Source organism: Doryrhamphus excisus, linkage group LG10 (assembly GCF_037039965.1).
Source record: "Doryrhamphus excisus strain RoL-2023G ecotype Guam linkage group LG10, RoL_Dexc_Guam_v1.1, whole genome shotgun sequence".
NCBI lineage: Eukaryota > Metazoa > Chordata > Actinopteri > Syngnathiformes > Syngnathidae > Doryrhamphus > Doryrhamphus excisus.
Window position 1 is genome coordinate 15550931 of NC_136366.1, and position 18338 is coordinate 15569268.

The following is an 18338-nucleotide window of genomic DNA, read 5'->3' on the forward strand; positions in this document are numbered from 1 at the left end:
ACAAAATACAGCTGAATAGGTGCAGATTCTGGAAGATCTAGAAAGTTTTCTGTGTGTAGCTGCTTTGCCATTTCACACTGCACTGTTTTGTGAACAGGGACCAGTATGCAGCTGGACTAGCCGACAAACTTGCTGAAGTCTGACACCTTTCCAACATTACTTAGTCGTGTGGAAGAGTCAGAAGAGCAAGCAGTAACAACTTATCAGTGTCCTAATTGTGTTTATTTTGTGTAAGACATGGAGCAAAAACGCTTGTTTGTGTAGCATTATAGAGTGTGCATACAGGGAGCATTTCCCACAATAATTAGTGGCTCTAAAAATTGCACAAAAAACATGTAATGACCACATTAGACGTAACTGATACTGTAGAAAATGCTAAAATGCTAAAGCTACTTGAGAAACATCTTGAAGTAACCTCTTTTCTTGAGAAACTTCGGACTGTCCAGTCCCTACTTCCGGATCGGATTCGGGATCCAACACAACTCCTATACAGTTTATCAACCCCTATAAAATTAGCTGCACAAACTCGTAACTCTTCTATACACTGGCAGTGTGACCAATCACAGCAGAGTGTGTATGCCTGGAGGCGGGCCATGGGTGGAATACACTAAAAAAGCCCATTTTTGTGGGAAGCATGAAACCCAAACAAAATACAGCTGAATAGGTGCAGATTCTGGAAGATCTAGAAAGTTTTCTACTTAAAGACTGCATGTTGGCTTGTTGAGCAGCAGGCTCACTGATTTGTTGCCTAACTAGTTCACTCTTGACGTGCATATGCCTGCAAAAAAGTTTTGTTTTGTTTTTTTTACCTGCTGTCCTATCATACAAAATTATGGGCAGTTTTTGTTACTTGAAAATAATTACATCTCCCACTGTAGTTTTTAACATTATCTTTTTTTTTTTGGTGTGTAATTACAGGGCGGGGCTGGCTATAGTAAGTTAGCTCTCGTCACACACACATGCACATAATCATTTGAGCCTTAGGTCATGTGTGTGTGTGTGTGTGTGTGTGAGATTGCATGCAAAGAGTCGTAAAGCAGGAAGTATTACAGACGTGAAACGTGCATAATTCTTCTTGAAAGAAGGAAATGCTTATTGTATCTGTTACGCAAGTCAACTCACATGTTGGGCAAGTGACAGCAACTTTTAAAATAGATTCAAGTAAATGATAGTGCCGGTTCTCCATTAGAATAATTGAATTTCAAAATTATCTAGATGAGATTTCCAAGAGGACACAACGGTATATTAGTCTAACCTGATTGAGCTGTGCTTGCTGTCACGCATAGTCATATATTGTTTATATGTACATCTCTTTTGTTCACCAATATCACATGTGGCTGGAAGGTCAAAATGTATATTATTTCTTTAAACTTAAGCCAAAAAAGTACCATTTCCACATGAAATGTGAGGAAAACTTTTTTTCACTCTATCATGGCAGACAGGCCATGGCTGATTTCAGGTAGCGTTAAGGTAATGTAATGTCTTATCAATGTTGCTTTTTTTCCAATATGTTTACTTTTTTCTGAATTATTGAACCCTGCGGCTCATATAATAGTGCGTCAAATTTATGGCTATGTGCTAATCTCGTGCCAGCTACTTTAGTTCACAAATAGTACTAATCGTTTAAATACTGTGCCGCTCACGAGTTAATGAGGGAATGGTAGTGCTTTTTTTGGCAGGAGTCAATCACGAACTACTGTATAAGTGAACCCACAACAAGACTGACAACCCAGTGGAGGTCATTACACAGTCTGACTCATGGTGTCATCTTACAAAGAACACTAACCTCATCACACAGCAACTTAACACTCAAAAGGCAGCTAGGAAATATACAAGTATCAATAAGAGTTCATTCATTCATTCATTTTCTACAGCTTATCCTCACAAGGGTTGCGGGGGGTGCAGGAGCCTTTGGGTGAGAGGTGGGGTACACCCTGGACTGGTCGCCAGCCAATCCCAGGGCACATAGACAAACAACCATTCACACTCACATTCATACCTATGGACAATTTGGAGTTGCCATTTAACCTAGCATGTTTTTGGAATGTGGGAGGAAACCGGAGTACCCGGAGAAAACCCACGCATGCACGAGGAGAACATCCAAACTCCACACAGAGATGGCTGAGGGTGGAATTGAACCCTGGTTTCCTAGCTGTGAGGTCTGCACGCTAACCACTCGACCGCCGTGCAGCCCCCAATAAGAGTTTAAAATAAAAAAATATATATATAATTTTTAACGCCCCATGATGCATTGCATTCAAAGGAGCGATCATGTTTTGATCTGATAAATCTTAAGTAAATTTGATCACATCGAGTTTGGCAGATGTTGACTGTCTCAACATGTGGAAGTAGGGTCGGAAGTTTGAACGTTTGTCTTTCTTTCTAGTGTGAACCAACAAAACAGAAATAAAATAGTGTGATTTCTGTAAAACATGTGTGACATAAAAAAATAATCCAAGAGAATCTCACTTCTAACATGTTCTGTAGAATTGTGCATCACTAATTTAAATACATATTTCTTTATAGTGTACAGTATATATGTTATATATAAGGACATCCAAAATAATGGACAGTTTGCTGTTTTATTGTTCCGCATGATGGGTTAAATAGAGGAATGCACTGTAGGCAAGACCAGACACAAAAGGCCGCTCGACCAAGTGTGATAAATACAAGGAACACACAACCACAACAGTTGAATGTTGCACACTTTCAACCATAACAATGTATTTGGTGCTATCACATCAACAGCTGCCATAAATTGCCTCCAACAACAGGAGAGAAACGTTTACATCCCCTGCGCTACCATTAGTAGAATATAAAAAGGGCATCTGGGTTCACCATACAAATGTTCCATTGCAGAGGATGGGGAGTCACAGAATTCCCAGTCAACTAGAAGAGGTCTTATTAATATACTGAATGAGCCACTGAGGTGCACACGACAGACGAATATCTAACATGGAAATGAGCTCACAGGGAGCATTAAGACGACAAACATACAGTACACGCACACACGCACACACACAGCAGTTTGTAAGTAGTAACTCTGTTTATGGCTCACTGGCCGCCCAACAGTTATTGCTGTTATCGCTTTTGACAGGCAAATGAGAACAGTGGGAAACTCTGTCCAGCTTTTTATGTATGTGTGGAGGGGCAGCTGTAGCATGTAACCATGTTGAAAAAATGAATGCCAACTAGAAAAAAAAAATAGTTTCCAGTCCTACTTTTTGCTATAGTGACACACATAGTGAAACACTGAGACACATTGAAAAGTTTTGTCCAGTTTTGCTCAGTCCAAGATTGCTGAACTTTCATTTGTGCATTCCAATCAGACAATGGAAGGTAGTTAGTCAGGACTGCAACAGTCATTTTGGAACCTTATCACCAGTTGAATCAGCAGCAGCTCTTGCAGACGACAGACTACGGTTGTTCTGCATCATTCGTTGTTTTTCTTGCTGTGGGCTCCCTTTTTAAAAGTGGTGTTTTACTTTTACTCATTGTATTAAGCTGACGGCAACAGAAAATACTCACATAAATATTGTATTGGCAGTATTGGCAGATAAAGTAAAAAAGAATGGCATATGCTGATGATACAAATAATGGTAATGGTTTTATTTCATTTGAATGCATCAGATTACAATAGAATGCATCCCATAATCAGTTCACAGTTCCACATGTCCAAAAGGAGTAGGAAGAAGGAAAGCTTATTAAATCTTACCCCTCCATCTGGTACTTTTACAATCAGTAACTGTTACATTTGTTCACTTCCTGCTTTCCATAATACAGTTTAAGGTTGTTTTTTTTTTTTAATAATGCACCTCGTACTTCAGTACGAGGTGATATGAGCATCCAATGACATAATGTGTACCATAGTAAGTGTCAATATAGTGATATATATAGCACATCATGACTGGTTCAAGACTCTTCATCCTTGTATTTAGCAAACATCAACTGCTTGGATTGTTTCTTGAATTTGTCCAAATACTTTTGGACTGCCACAGATAAATTCTTTTAAAACTTAAAAAAAAAAAAAAAGTTAGATTTGGCGTTACCCATTTTCTACCTGTTTTGGCATTGCATTTGTTTATCAATGTAGTGAGGTTTTAGGAAGGTTTTAGGTCAGGGGTCTCAAACTCAATTTACCTGGGGGCCACTGGAGCTAGGGTCTGGGCAAGGCTCAGCTTTTCCAAAAAAAAACCGCATTTATTAAAAACAGAAAAATATACAAACTTTTTCAGTGCTTTGGTTCCAATTTTCTACAATAAAAGCTCTGATAAAACATTCTACTGTTCTAAAATATCTTAATTATTATTTTTCTTCACAAAATAAGATGACAAATAAATAAACAAATCAAGAATAAAGAAAATCAATCAATCAGTAATAAATAAATATAATGATAATAATAAAACGGCAAATAATAAAAACTTAAGAAACCACATATAGTTGGTGGGTAGACAAATTATTTTTTTCAGATTAAAATGAACAAAGCATTATTAGAGCCCTGTAGACATGACAAAACACGACTATAGTCACATTTATACTCTTTTTATTTACAACATATTGCACAACTGCAGGGTCTTGAGACACATGCTAACTCGCAAACTAGAGAGCTAGCAACCTAAACGGTAGCCTTCAAGTTACGTATGTCCTTTAAACTTAAATAGCCAAAAACTTACCACTTCCACACGGATAGGGAGGATAACTATTAACAGTTATTTAACCTTTAACATGAACATTAATCAAACGTAATAATTTTTTCTGGGTACATGATACTATACAGCATCCATATCAAACTTGCGCGGGCCGCACTAACATTAAACTTTCATATCAAGGCGGGGGCCTCAAACTAGTGTCCTGCGGGCCACATTTGGCCCGCGGGCCGCGTGTTTGAGACCCCTGTTTTAGGTATATTATCTATAAAAACATTTACAGAGAGCCAAGTAATCAAATACGGTTTAAAAACATGATAAAGTTGCACATTTCTTATGACACAAATAAAAAAAGCTCAGTTTTACCTGTCCACACTCACACTAGGGCTGCAACTAATGATTATTTTAATAATCAACTAATAGGCCATTATTTTTTAGATTAAACCGATGATTAATTTCCGCCTCTTGGCAGCAATGAATGGTACTCTTCCTTCCCCAAAATAATAGCAAAATCACACTGGACAGGCAGGGCCGTAGCTATTTGTAGTTTCACTCTTCTACCACTAGGTGTTGTGTGCATGCATGGTAATATGTGAATAATGTGCATAAATGTACGCATTTTCCTAAGCACAAGTACAAGAGGATAAAAAAGTCAAAGCTCATGTGTGTGCTAATGTGGTTTTGCCTGAAACATAATGATAATAGGTCTGCTCTCTTTGTTTAATCCCAAGTATAACGAGTATAACATATTAATAAATATACCATAACAGTGAGAAACGGTTGCCTCTTTAGCCTGGAAGTCTGAGTCACAAGACAACAACAGCTTCTCACAAACAGGAGAACATATATTAAGTGTAGCGGCAGACGGAGGCAAAATGTGACTCAGAGCACACAATGTCAATTCCTGCTTGCACAATGAACATCATTGTGTTTCACCTGCTGATCATCATGTTCTTTGCTAAAACGTAAGACTCAGGCTCATTCTTTTTCCACAATTAACAATGTTTTTTATGAACTGTAGAATGTTAAAGCAATTGTTAAATTCAACAGTTAACCTAGCTACTACAGGGAAATTGTTGCAAACTGAGGCGCATCAATCATGCATGTAATTATTTGTTGAGGGAGGTAGCCAAAATCCACAAAAAATGGATAAAAAATTAAAAATGGGTCTTCTTCCGACTATCCGAGGTCAAGTCACAAGCGCAGGGAAGCAAACATGTCCCTCCAGTGGAATTTTTTCATTGTTGTGGCAATAAGTTGATACCTGAAATGCCTCCACATAGCTCCGCCATTGGTGGTGTGGCTGGACAGTGACCAATGGTGGTCTCTACCACAAGTCCCGGGTCTCCTTGGGCGTGCCCTGAAAGCCTCCCCAGCGAGCATCATCTGACTCCCTTCAATGCGGAGGACCAGCGCTTCTACTATGAGTTTCTCCCAGGGCTCTACATTAAAAATAAAAATTACTTGACCATGGGGAATCCTTAAGGTGAGAACTACTTGCCCCATGTAAAATGAAAAGACTGCCATAATGATATCATATATCAATATATGCTGATAATTCATTAGATAATAGTACTGATACATTGAATTTGGAGGAATGTCTGAAAAATGGTGGAGATATATGTTAACATGGAATGCCATACTACCTTACACATCGTAGTCGTAAGTAGTGATATTTATAAGTTGTGCACCACAATGAAACATTATTGAATAGACACATTTGTGTACTAGTAAAGTGTTTTTAAATCCAGAAAAAAATGCTCAATGGTCAAACAATAATTTGTGAAGCAAAGGTGAAAAAAATCCACAGAGAAATGGAAGCGCTAGATTTTGTAGCTTTTGTTCGTATTGGATCTAATGGGTGGTGTTTCATTGCGACCACTTCAAATTGTCACAGCAATGTGATTCACTCACCTGTGCCATCATTTGATTTGCTGCCGCTAATAAAATACTTGTTTAGGAGGCACTGGTTCATCACTTTTTGCTGTTTTCCTTCACAAGTTGTTGAAGAATTAGACCATGTTGGCAGGGACGCCATGATAGATGTTTTCCTAGTCAAACCATCGCTGATTGGTTGATCGCGAACAAGAACGGGTGTGGGTAAAACGCGGACTGTGGTCTAAATAAACGATTCTGATTGGTCCATTTCAAGATTTGCAAGGATTGGTTTGCAAATTACCACCGGAATTACGCAGTCCGTGTTTTACCAACACCCAACAAGAACCGTTTTTAAAAAAACTCTTGGCAGTATGGCATTCCAAAGTGCACTTGCCCGATGGGAATATCACTGACCTCAAACCTGTCCTGCGATTGGCTGAAAGAGAACTTTGGAGGCCGAGTGATCAGTCTCAAGACTGATTTTGAGTGGGCACCCCATAGCCCGGACCTAAGCCCCCCTGATTTTTTTTTCTGTGGGGCTAGTATCTTAAGGACAGAGTCTACGCAGGGAAAGCCAGAACCATTACGGAACTCAAGAAAGCCATCAGGGAGGAGATGAGAGCCATTACCTATTCAGTCTGGAAGAACGTCATGGACAACTTCGTGCTGTGCCTTAAGAAATGCACTGAGCTAAATGGAGGCCATCTAGAACATATGCTGTAGAACGGAGAAAAAAATGATGTTTTGAATATAATAAACTAGTTATGACCAAAGTTTCATTTCATTCAGACAACACACTAAGAAATGGGGCCTAATTAGAGTTGGGGCCCGTTTTTTTTTTTTGGGTCACCCTGTATTTATTGAACAGTTATATTTAGTGCATGTCAACTGTAGCCTGTGTGAAGAATAAAGTAGCAGTCTTCCTTTTCCCAGTACTTTGCATTCACTGAGGCAGATTTAACTCTCCAAGAAGAATTTAGTGTAATTCTACAAAGATAATGTGTTCTTGACTATCTGGCAACACAATTGGCAAATGGCAGTCATTTGCCACAAGCAGCATATTCGTCCTCCTCCACCTCCTCAAAGAGGAGAGGGCAAGTGCAGAAGGCGTGAAGGCAGCAGCATCGTGACCACTAACTCTCTGCACTTGGAAAAAAACAACTTCCACCTCCTCATTTTCTTTCCCTTCTTCACCTTCTCTCTCCTTTCAGTCGTTTTGTCTCCGTCACCAGGCAACTAGCCTTTTCTCCCTTGCGCTTTAATCGCTTTCTCTTTTATCTTTGTCACTTTTTTTTTCTGTTGCGTTACTCCAGCATGTGGTTTTTAGACACACCGGGTCCTTTTAAGAGTTCAGCATAAAGCTTTTACGCTTACATGCTTTCTGAAGCAATCTTCAACAATGTGGATGTGACTGATTCATTCATTTCCTCTCATAAAGAGGTTATGATTTTATGATTTCAATGAATGACTCATTTTTGTAGATATGCTGTATATGGTTGTCCATAAGTGATTAGTGATCATTATTCCGAATGTGTGGAATTCATTTTAAATTAGCTAGACTAGGGCTTGATCTCCACTAAAACATCTCTAAGCAATGGGCTAGCTCTGCACGTTAGCCTCTGGGATGCTAGCAGTGTAGAACAAGTTTGACATTCTTGACGTTCTCGCCACAACATACTAGATACAGATATAAACTGTACGTTATTATTCTCCGATCATCAAACAGCCTCCCAAGCACATAAACAAACATGGCTGGTGAGAATCAAGCTAGCTTTCTCCTTTGTTAGGTAGATTACTTTTCCTCTTCTCCGATAGAAATTCACATTTCCATCCTCATCAAACCGCCTCCCAAGCACGTAAACAAACATGGCTGGTGAGAAGCAAGCTAGCTTTCTCCTCTGTTAGGTAGATTACTTTTCCTTTTTGGATAGTTTATATATAAGGAAGTCTGCCCCTCTGTGACATCACAAAGGGACAGTTTGACCACGCCTTTTGAAACTGAGCGTTTTGAGCCATCCCAAACTTCTTTAAAGGCTCACTTCCAAATGTATAAACATCATTATCTGAAACCTTGGCATCGTTTAACTACATTTATAGGTCAGAAAAGTTTTAAAAAAAAGCATAATAGGGACCCCTTAAAGAATATAATACTATAATCCAAAGAAGAAAGAAAGAAACAGCAACTGACTGAAAATTCCAAAATGGACTCCTCCTACCTAACCCTCCAATTCACTCAACGTTTTGTCCATCCATCCAGTCAGCTAAAGGCAAAATATTTTATTTATCTTTGTGGTTTGGTTTTGAGGTTTTGCAACAGACACAACCTCCTCTTCCCGATTAAGGCTGTTTGTTTTATTACCAAAAATAAAATGTGGTGACGCCTCCTCAACAAACAAAAACCAAACCCAACACGGATGAGCATGAGTAATTAATATTATTTTTTTTTTTGTATAACTGCTTCACTTCAAATAAAACTCAAAGTGACTAGCAATAAATCTAGTGATGGCGCTTTTGGAGATTAAAACGGAGAGAATCTTAAAAGGGTGAGATGTCTCCTGGAAATTTAACAGTTTATAGTCTAAAACGTGTTAATGAAATTATACATAAAAACTTATTTCCAAATGTGATTAATGCCATTAATTGTGAGTTAACTATGGACAAAAAATGTGATTAATCGCGATCAAATATTTTAATCAATTGACAGCCCTAATATGAATAAATATTTGTTTTGAGCTTGACTATGCATGTAAAACCAGCTATGATTTTACATATGCTTAGCCATAAATGAAGCATTTTCAAATATAAGGCATTTTACACTGACGAGAAAGTAGCCACCACAGGAAGTACTGTACAAAAACAGAAGGAACTCTCCCAATGCTAACGTGTGGGTCTATATCAGGGGTCTCAAACTCAATTTACCTGGGGGGCACTGGAGCTAGGGTCTGGGCAAGGCTGGGTCACATCAGGTTTTCAAAAAAAAAAAAAAAAAACGCATTTATTAAAAACAGAAAAATATACAAACTTTTTCAGTGCTTTGGTTCCGATTTTCTACAATAAAAGCTCTGATAAAACATTCCACTGCTCTCAAATATCTTAATTTTTATTTTTCTGCACAAAATAAGATGAAAAATAAATAAACAAATCAAGAATAAAGAAAATCAATCAATCAATAATAAATAAATAAATATAATAATAATAATAAAATGGCAAATAACACAAACTTAAGAAACCATGGTGGGTAGACAAATTATTTTTTTCAGATTAAAATGAACAAAGCATTATTAGAGCCCTGTAGACATGACAAAACACGACTATAGTCACATTTATAAATTTTTTTATTTACAACATATTGCGCAACTGCAGGGTCTTGAGACACATGCTAACTCGCAAACTAGAGAGCTAGCGACCTAAACTGTAGCCTTCAAGTTATTTCCTTTCAACTTAAATAGCCAAAAACTTACCACTTCCACACGGATAGGGAGGATAACTATTAACAGTTATTTAACCTTTAACATGAACATTAATCAAACGTAATAATTTTTTCTGGGTACATGATACTATACAGCATCCATATCAAACTTGCGCGGGCCGCACTAACATTAAATTTTCATATCAAGGCAGGGGCCTCAAACTAGTGTTCTGTGGGCCACATTTGGCCCGCGGGCCGCGTGTTTGAGACCCCTGGTCTATATTGTACTTTATATGTCTTATTTTTTCATTTTCTGTCTACTATATTTGGTAATACAAGTGTAAAGGAGACTATAGGGGTGTTATTTCATGTCTAGAGCACTCTAATGTTAAAACCAAGTCGTAAACAGGGTTTCTATGCTCTAAAAAATATTTGACGTATATATACATATGTAAAGAAATCTACTTCATGGAATTTCATTTATCACTGTGGGGACTGGAATTAATTAACCATAATAAAGAAGGGATGACTGTTAACATATCACGTTCATGTTTTTTTCCTCCCACAACAATACCCCTCAATAACTACATGAAACTATACATACAGTACAAACCAATACATCCTGAAAACCTGCACAAATTGGAGCTGCAGAAAAGAGTAGTAGTCTTCACTAACAAAAAGTCAAATCAAGTGACATTTTACTGCCGTCATTTTCTGGGAACTCATCTCATTTGGCTGTGTGGCAAAGTCAAATATGAACCCAGCATTCAAACAGGCACCTTTTTCCACCCACAGTGTGTCAAGCAGAAGATATAATAAGCCAAGAAGAAAAAAAATCTTATAATGCCGAGAGAACACATCTAATAGAGGATCACAATGTTCTCGCTTAAGAGAAATTGTCATTTCTTTTCCGATCAAAAAGTTGAAGAGGGTTAGAGATGCAAACTGAGATAGTTAATCAGTCCTTTTACTTTAGTATCCCACTCTTTCATTTTGTGAGGGGAACATAAAAATGGCAGCTCAGAGGAAGAAAATGTACTTCCAGTATTGATCTGCTTGTGTCTTCTAAATGAATCCCTAGATTTCCTGTTCTCTCCGCCAATCTGTCTATTTGTCACTCGCAGTCCACTCCTGTTTTGTTGTCATAATTCTTGTATTGTTGGCCTGTGGTACCGGAGTGTTTCCTGTATTGGCTTGTCTATGGGATGTCTGCTAAACATCATTAAGCCATGCTGGAAGGGAAACATATATTCAACTTCAACCAGCATAACAACCCAGCAACACTGAATATCCTTGAAATTTAAAATAAATACATTTATCGATATTCATGAGCTCACTATTTGGTGTAAGTCTTTTCCTTCTATGAATTAATCATTGTTGGGACCCTGCTGCTCCTGATCATTATGCTGCAGGTGGTAGCAGGCAGAGACGGAGTTTAGAGTTCAGCTACACGGCAATTTCATCAGGTCTGTGTTAGTCCCTGTTAAACAAACCAAAAACTGTCCTCAAGACTATGGGTTGCATGGTTCCAATCGACAGGAAATGCTACCACGAAATATCCCAAAAGCTAGCCGTTTAACACAAGGGACTTGGACACACATTCCCGAAATTTGTATGCAGCCTTTAAATTCATGGGTGAGGAATAAAAATTATATTGTATTTTTATAGCATTACATCTATTCGGTACTAGGTACATTATTTAAAAAAATAAATAAATAAAAAACCTTAAACTGTATTATGGAAAGCAGGAAGTGAACAAATGTAATATAAAAAAAAGCAATCTTCACTTGCTAAATGTACTGCAAAAAAGGTCAGTAAGGATAATTCATAATGCCGCCTACAGAGAACATACTAACTCCTTATTTCTAAAATCACAAATACTTCAACTTGCTGATATAGTTCATCTTCAAACAGCTAAAATAATGCATAAGGCTAAAAACAACCAATTAGCTAAAAATGTCATCCAATACTTCTCTACAAGAGAGGAGAAATATGATCTCAGGGAAGAAGTACATTTGAAACACTTCTATGCTAGGACTACGTTATGATAGCCATAGCATTTCAGTATGTGGAATCAAACTATGGAATGGATTGAGTAAGGACCTCAAACAATGCACAACGATGAGCCAATTCAAGAAACAATACAAGCAGTTGATGTTTGCTAAATACAAGGATGAAGAGTCTTGAACCAGTCATGATGTGCTATATATATCACTATATTGACACTTACTATGGTACACATTATGTCATTGGATGCTCATATCACCTTGTACTTCGGTATGGGGTACATTATTAAAAAAAAATTAAAAAAACCTTAAACTGTATTATGGAAAGCAGGAAGTGAACAAATGTAACAGTTACTGATTGTAAAAGTACCAGATGGAGGGGTAGGATTTAATAAGCTTTGCTTCTTCCTACTCCTTTTGGACATGTGGAACTGTGAACTGATTATGGGATGCACTCAATTGTAATCTGATGCATGTTCAAATGAAATACAACCATTACCATTTTGTTTACCTGTTTCCATGTTTACCATGTTCCATGGTCCCATGTCCATGACCTCCTCTGGTCTACCCAGTCTGTGTTTCCCAGACATTCCCAGTACAGTTCAGTCATAGCCAAAAGTTTTGGAAGTGACATATGTACTTCTTCAGTCTCTGTATTTTTTTAAAGGAGACCGATTATGCTCATTTTCCGGCCCTTTGTATTGAGTTGTGAACTCTTATAGAGCAGCTACACATGATAACCCGCACAGAAAACTTTCGAGATCTTCCAGAATCTGCATCTATTCAGCTGGATTTCTTTGGATTTTGTGTTCTTCCTGTGAAAACGGCATTTTTTTTCATGTCCAGGCACACCCACTGCAATGTGGTTGGTCACACTCTTGAATGTTTAAAAGTGTGCCACTAGATTCGAACCCAACTTTATAGGGAGTTGATATGATTATTTATATAATAAACTGATTTTTTTTTTCTTTTTAATGTCCGCATTTAACATACAACCATATGTGTTGGATCCCATATCTGATTCAGAAGTAGGGACTGGACAGTCCGAAGTTTCTCAAGAAAAAATGTTATATCAAAATGTCTCTTTAGCATTTAGCGTTAGGTTTTCTCCAGCATTGATTACATGTAATGTGTTTTAAAAAAACCACTAATTGTGGTGGGAAACGGCTTTTAGCAAACCCGATCCCTGTGTGCACACTCTATAATGCTACACAGACAAGCAGTTTTTGCTCCATTACTTACACAAAATAAACAGTTCGGACATTGATACATTTTTACTTACTGCTTGCTGTTCTGACTCTTCCACACGACCAAGTAACGTTGGAAAGAGGCTTCAGCAAGTTTGTCGGCTAGTCCAACTACAAACTGGCCCATGTTCAAAACACGGTCAGGTGTAAAAATGCCGTTGACAGATTAAAATGCATTTCTTTTGCTGGTAGGGAATCCGGAACTCCAACCACTTGTGCCTGATGGTGGCATATTTTTTACCAGCCATTGCTAGCAACGTCAACAGAAAACAGAGCCTTCAGCCACGCCCATAAGAAAGCCCTCTCCTCTGTGACATCACAGAGGAACAATTCTGCAACGCCCTCTGAAACCGAGCGTTTTGAATCATCTCAAAGTTCTTTCAGGGCTCACTTTCAAATGCGCAAACCTCATTATCTGAAACTTTGGCATCGTTTAACACAAGAATACAACATTCTAACTACATTTATAGGTCAGAAATGTGGAAAAAACATAATAGGTCCCCTTTCAGAAAATATTTTAGTACAAGAAATGTATGTAGGAGTCACAAAATTAAACATGAAGTTGCAAATTATTGAACACAATTTAAAGGAAAATGTGTCCAGGGGACACCCAGGATTACCCAGGTAACACTAAATATATATTCATATATGGACTGACTACCAGTCTGCGGCAAGGCTGTTCCCACCGCGGGCTAATCTGATTTGTTGATCAAATCAGATCTTGAAGTATTAGTGTCCGCAATGTCATTTGCAAGTGATCGGAGCGGATTTGTTCCGTCCACACATCACTGCTCTCCTCTGAACTATCCGCATGGGTTGCTGTGGTAACGACGTAGGGACCACGCTCCATGCTGGAGAGGTGGAATAATACAAACAACATATGAGTAGTATGAGCCATATGAGTCGTTCAGTTGTCAAGTTGTGCGGTTCAGATGTCGCCATCTCCTCTCATAGATCAAAATTAATTTAGGAAAAAGTGGGTGCTATTACCTCTACGATAATTACTTCTTATGCTAAATGTAAATCTTCCCTTTCCATTATGAGCACATGGGTGGGGAGCCAGCTTGAACGGATACTAGAGTCGAGAAACAATAAAGCTGCCGGCAACTCAAGGGACACCAACTGCATTAGCAAAGCAATATAGGAAGTATGCACTAATTAGCCCTGCAGCCGCCACCTTTGTTTACAAAGTGACTTAAGAGTCAACAAAAACCTACCCGGTCTGTCCACCGGATGCAGAGAAATACTTATTACTGTCACAGCGGTTTGTGTGTTTATGCACGTGTGTGCAAAGTTGCTTTATTTATAAGGCCAACTGGCACCAAAATACAAAAGGATTTGTATAAATATCGGCCATCCACTTTGTAATATGGAATATTTAATATCCAGAAAAATTGTAATTAAATAAATGTGGTTTTCCCATCAGTGCGTGTAACAACAGCTAGTTAAACCATAACATTCGCCGTCTACATCTTCTTCATCGGAATTGAACAGCCACACAATTCCTTCATCACACACGTTGTCAGTCTCCGTCTTTCGTTGTTACTCTCAGTTGTCACTTATGTCTTAAGCTAAATTAGCCCTTGAGCTTGTGCTGTCCTCTGTTGGCGATAGTGGATTTTGAATGATTTTGAGTGAATAAAATGTCCATTAACTAAATAAGGAAAAATAGGGAAATGTGTGGAAATATGGAATAATAACTATAAAAGCAATCTTCACTCGCTAAATGTACTGCAAAAAAGGTCAGTAAGGATAATTCATAATGCCGCCTACAGAGAACATACTAACTCCTTATTTCTAAAATCACAAATACTTCAACTTGCTGATATAGTTCATCTTCAAACAGCTAAAATAATGCATAAGGCTAAAAACAACCAATTAGCTAAAAATGTCATCCAATACTTCTCTACAAGAGAGGAGAAATATGATCTCAGGGAAGAATTACATTTGAAACACTTCTATGCTAGGACTACGTTAAAAAGCCATAGCATTTCAGTATGTGGAATCAAACTATGGAATGGATTGAGTAAGGACCTCAAACAATGCACAACGATGAGCCAATTCAAGAAACAATACAAGCAGTTGATGTTTGCTAAATACAAGGATGAAGAGTCTTGAACCAGTTATGATGTGCTATATATATCACTATATTGACACTTACTATGGTACACATTATGGCATTGGATGGTCATATCACCTCGTAAAAAATTAAAAATTACAAAAAAACCCTTAAGCTATATTAGGAAAGCAGGAAGTGAACAAATGTAACAGTTACTGATTGTAAAAGTACCAGATGGAGGGGTAGGATTTAATAAGCTTTGCTTCTTCCTACTCCTTTTGGACATGTGGAACTGTGAACTGATTATGTGATGCACTCAATTGTAATCTGATGCATGTTCAAATGAAATAAAACCATTACCATTACCAAAAACATCCTTACATTTATTGACTTATTGAGCTGGGAATATCAAGAAATGTCACAATCTTGATTAGCATTCATACTGCACTGAGGAACAAAGAAAAAAGTCATTCTTGGGTCATACTGGTACACTAAAAGATGAATGACTACGAGTGAGGTATCATGTATATAAATCATACATAAGGCAATTCCTTTCACGTTACTTCCTCCCTTTGAGTGGCGGGATGATCCCTAAGCTTTCTCACTGCATTCGCTTGCAAGTAAACCGAGAGCCCTGTTTTTTGATGAACCACCTCCAGATCCAAGATCCAACCCATTCACAACCTCCTCAGTCCATTCAAGTGCCAAAAACAGCTCATGTAGGTTTTTTTGCAGCAAATCCAAAAGCCACAATATGTCTATGTGTAGTTATGTTAAAGATATGAAGTAAACCAGAAATGTTTGGCTATGACATATTGATATTATACAGCAAAAGTCTCAAAATGCATTTTAGTTTCTTATTAAAATACATGTCAAAAATAGGTTTTACGTTCATTGTCTCCACTTGACATGTGGTTCCAGAGGTAAAAGGTTAGATCAGTGCCATCTTGTAGATATAGACCAGGGGTCTCAAACTCAATTTACCTGGGGGCCACTGGAGCTAGGATTTGGGCAAGGCTGGGCCGCATCAGGTTTTCCCAACAAAAAAAAAAGCATTTATTAAAAACAGAAAAATATACAAACTTCTTCAGTGCTTTGGTTCCGATTTTCTACAATAAAAGCTCTGATAAAACATTCCACTGTTCTCAAATATCTTACTTTTTATTTTTCTAAACAAAATAAGAAATAAAATAAATAAACAAATCAAGGATAAAGAAAATCAATCAATTAGTAATAAATAAATATAATAATAAAAACTTAAGAAACCACATATAGTTGGTGGGTAGTCAAATTATTTTTTTCAGATTAAAATGAACAAAGCATTATTAGAGCCCTGTAGACATGACAAAACGCGACTATAGTCACATTTATACTCTTTTTATTTACAACATATTGCGCAACTGCAGGGTCTTGAGACACATGCTAACTCGCAAACTAGAGATCTAGCGACCTAAACGGTAGCCTTCAAGTTATTTCCTTTAAACTTAAATAGCCAAAAACTTACCACTTCCACACGGATAGGGAGGATAACTATTAACAGTTATTTAACCTTTAACATGAACATTAATCAAACGTAATAATTTTTTCTGGGTACATGATACCATACAGCATCCATATCAAACTTGCGCGGGACGCACTAACATTAAACTTTCATATCAAGGCGGGGGCCTCAAACTAGTGCCCTGCGGGCCACTTTTGGCCCGCGGGCCGCGTGTTTGAAACCCCTGAATAGACACACAAACAGACAACAACTCTCTACTGGATTCCCAAAATTATTTGTTTAAAACCAGATGCTTGCAAATCAGACTATTGATTGTCAGACAACTGTTGCGCCAAAATTGGCAACACTGCATCATTTTTGGATTTTCACGAAACCTGAGGTTGTAAAAAGTCAAATTCATGCTTTCCTGAATGAGCTCATTCATTTTATCAAAAGATGATTCGTGTTTTTTTTTTTCCCTTATAGTAGCACGGATGTGAAGATATTGTGTTCTAACATGTGTAATTGCATCATATAAAAAAAAAACAACAACCTATGTAGTTCATTGCATGCAGTAGCAGTCCATGAAACAAACGCTGGCGTTAAGATGCTGCAGCGCCGCTGTTCTCCACAGCTGATCCCCCAGCAAGCCCTCCGCCTGCCGGGTTATGACTCATAGCCTGCCCGCCTTCCTTCCTCCCTTCCTTCCACTGATGCTGGGAGCTACAAGTAACCCGGAAACGCTCCAATAAAGAATAAAAACAGCTGTTTTGTCTTCGCCTCTTTACCTTTCGTTGACGGTAGAAACACAAACTCAGATCTTCCTCTCAGGTGGCTGCTGCTCTTTGGCCAGTTCGTCTCCTCTTCTTGCTCCTCCAAGGCGTCGCATCGCTCCCACGGTCCTAATGGAGAGGGAATTCCGCGTACAAACCAGCCAAAGTGATCACAAGTCGGCGTAAGTGTCCACCGAAGGGGCCACGCTAACAAGTGCAGCTCAGCTGGTTATGCAGGAAGCTCGGCTTTTCCTGGGGTGGAGGGTTTGACGTTGCTGACGCATTCAAGGACATCTCGGAAACTTGCTACTATCACTGATGGTGTTTTTTAAGGTGAGAGACGTGGTTAATTCTTGGTGGTCTCTTATAATTGATCACATTTAACATTTATTGATACATCAAGAAGGCTTAAATTATTTCATACAAAAAAACATACTAAAAGGTAATTGCAGATGAAGCTTAAATTTCCACAGAACCTGTAATTCATCCATTAATTTCTGTCAGGCATTCACACGGGCATGCCCCCACTCCCCGAAGAAGCTTTCTCTTTTTCATTAAAACCACTTTCAAGACTTCTTCAGGGAGAATAACATCACTTTTTGGACCATCCCGCATGTTCCCCTGATATAAATTTCATAGAGAACATTTATGGATTGATGGGAAGGGAAGTTTATAAAAATGGCCATCAGTTCCAGACAGTTGATGCCCTTCGTAACAACTTATGTCCATTTAAAATAAATGGTAAAAGCTACCCAATTAATTACATTTTATTCAGTTTTCCAACTCAATTTAGTTAGTTAGTCCATTGAGCGTTAATTTTAGATGTCATGACTTGAAAAA

At 38.1% G+C, this 18338-nt stretch overlaps 1 protein-coding gene across 1 annotated transcript in view; it reads right to left on the reverse strand.

The window, feature by feature from the left end:
- The window catches only part of rab27b (RAB27B, member RAS oncogene family), a 34675-nt gene extending 16866 nt beyond the window's left edge, over positions 1–17809 (reverse strand). The window contains exon 1 of the mRNA XM_058056542.2: positions 17514–17809. The gene's annotated coding sequence lies outside the window, so the exon portion shown is untranslated. The remainder of the gene's footprint in view (positions 1–17513) is intronic.
- Positions 17810–18338: the final 529 nt, after the last annotated feature.